Source organism: Limulus polyphemus, unplaced genomic scaffold (assembly GCF_000517525.1).
Source record: "Limulus polyphemus unplaced genomic scaffold, Limulus_polyphemus-2.1.2 Scaffold34, whole genome shotgun sequence".
NCBI classification, from domain to species: domain Eukaryota; kingdom Metazoa; phylum Arthropoda; class Merostomata; order Xiphosura; family Limulidae; genus Limulus; species Limulus polyphemus.
In genome coordinates this window covers 496,900-499,563 of record NW_013665644.1, presented here as the reverse complement: position 1 = coordinate 499,563, position 2,664 = coordinate 496,900, and the positions used below count along the sequence as shown (strand labels likewise).

The window sequence follows — 2,664 nt, the reverse complement described above, 5'->3', positions numbered from 1 at the left end:
CTCCTTGCTTCACAGTACCAACAAATATTTGCTTACCTTGTCCTTGCTTCACAATACCAGCAAATATTTACTTACCTTATCCTTGCTTCACAATACCAACAAATATTTACTTACCTTATCCTTGCTTCACAATACCAACAAATATTTACTTACCTTATCCTTGCTTCCCTTTGACAGATATTTATTGTCATCTTAAGAAAATACGGGGAAACTTCACCTCGTAAAATTGCCACAAACAATTCAAGTATTATGTTTATCATCCTCATATAACGCAAACAGGCAACGCAATGACTCTACTATATCCCTGGGATTAGATTTAGGCTATTACGCCGATAGAATTTTTTTTTCAAATTATATTGAAAATGGAGACATATTGGAATTCGCGACATAAGAGGAATTATTATGATCAATCTAGTCCAAAAAGATCTATGTTATTATTTTCTTCCTAGCACCTCCTTAATGAGAAATGTCCTAAAAATATAATATTTTGAGATACATTATATTTAGTCGTATGTCGAGAAAGTAAGAAATGTGACTGTTAAAATAATGTACACACAATACTTCATAAACCTATCAAACAAGAAACATAATACACATTAACTCCCGGTTTTATCCAGTAGCCTCTCCGTCTGAGAACACACTGATATCAACATATCACTTATTTATTTATAGTTTACAAATATAAGCAAATATATTAATAAATAAACATGTAAGAAAACAAAAACAGCCCTACCAACATATAGATATGACAAAGTTTTATAGAATAGCTATATTAATTCGTTCTTGATTACGTGAAACTCGAAAGGGGCATAATCAAACGGTTTCATTTGCACGAAGGCAGAGATAGTTGCCAATAGGAACCTAAGCATCTGTATTTCTAGCATCCGTACTATCAATTACTAGCAAACATCAGTGAGAATAATGATCTAACAGTTTGTTACTAGGTTGGATATATACGTATACCCGTGCTATAAATGTACCAGGGGAAGGAGATTTAACACGCTTTTCTCCCTGCTCGTTTCTTTAAAACACAAACAAGTATACTTTCTTAACAGCCCCACCCCTCAGAATGTTTCCTGGCTACAGCACAGATTGTTATTTTAACAGTGGGAATATGAAATAGCTACAGGTAGGTTGGAGAATTTACAGGCGAATATATGAGAGGCACATACGTAAAATATTCAGCATAATTGTATCACCGATGGAAATAAGACCATCAAATAAAACAACAAGAGTTAGCTATAATTTGGTAGCAATGGTGAACAGTATATAAGAACCTTAATGTAATAGATATTTATAAAACTGTGTGAATATGTATCGTTATCCTACATAAATGTTCACTAAATGTATTGTTCTATTTTTTTTTTCTCTAACAACGATGCATCGTACCTTCTACTACACGAGTTGCCTAAATACATGTAAAAATGAATCATTGATTTAATGTGTGCACATTTAATGCTTACAGGATATCTTATACATCTGGATACTTCACACACACACATATATATATTGATCTACAGCGCTAACTTGCAGTAAACATTTCCAATGGATGATACTAATCCTTCAACAAGTGGCACCTACATTGTAAAGAACGCCAGTTAAAACAGTGAACGTTTATTTGATATGCACCTCTGTATCGTTGTTCTTGTTTATAAAATTAGTTCAACGGTGATATCTGATTCACTTTGCTAATTTTACATTTAAATGAAAAAAACAACAACAAAGAATAAATTATATTTGAGAAATACTATTGCTATACATTTAAAATTATTTTGGCGAAATGTCCTTGGAATAACAAGTATGGAACAGCATTACAAAAATAACTACGAGACTGTCTTTGAATGTTAGCGAACTATGTTTTTGACAGCTAACAGACTAAGCTTATAAATATTGTCAATGGTCTAGGCCCACTTACCGTAATATTACACATGAAACGGTGTTGCCTGTATTTCACAAGTCCTTCGACTCCCAAGTCCGCCTCATGTCTGGCCCAAAGCCAACAAGGAAAGATAACAAGAAGAGCACGTGCACACGTCACGTATGCTACGTAACCCTGCGCCCTTGTTTGCTGTCACTGAATGGAACTGTGCAGGGCACTGTTTGATGTCACGTCTAAAACTGAGCATCAGAATCATGTGACGAACCATTAGTATCAGAAAAATATCTGACAAGTTAAGTTTTACGTAAAACACTAGATATAGAGACTTTACGAGGTATACTTACGTCCTTGGTATGCTCGAAAAAACAAAAAATGGAACTTTAAAGTTACACACACAGATATCTTCATCAGAAGTGAAAGTTGTTCATCTTTATCTTAAGCGTATAGCAACTCTGATATACGAGTAGAGATTTTATAGGTTTAATGCTCGTTGTTCATGTCAGAGTTCTCCGCTGGGTGTTTAACTTTGGCAATAAATAAAGGACATCATAACCTATGACCGAACAAACAACGATGACCCCACGTGGTAGGTTGTTATCTGTTACATTGATAAGATATCTACTCCTCCAATAATCCCATCTTTATTATTATTATATAGGATGACAGTATTCATAATTAATTAATTAATATGATTCCAATAAGCCATCTTTTGATATTTTGTGCTTACCTGTTCATTCAAACAACACATGGTGGAATCAGGATTGCTAAATTGTCATTTAACACAA

At 33.9% G+C, this 2,664-nt stretch overlaps 1 protein-coding gene across 2 annotated transcripts in view; it reads right to left on the bottom strand.

The window, feature by feature from the left end:
* The window catches only part of LOC106460532 (extracellular serine/threonine protein CG31145-like), a 64,752-nt gene extending 62,671 nt beyond the window's left edge, over positions 1-2,081 (bottom strand). For both annotated transcript variants that reach the window (XM_022387533.1, XM_022387539.1), the window contains exon 1: positions 1,916-2,081. The gene's annotated coding sequence lies outside the window, so the exon portion shown is untranslated. The remainder of the gene's footprint in view (positions 1-1,915) is intronic.
* Positions 2,082-2,664: the final 583 nt, after the last annotated feature.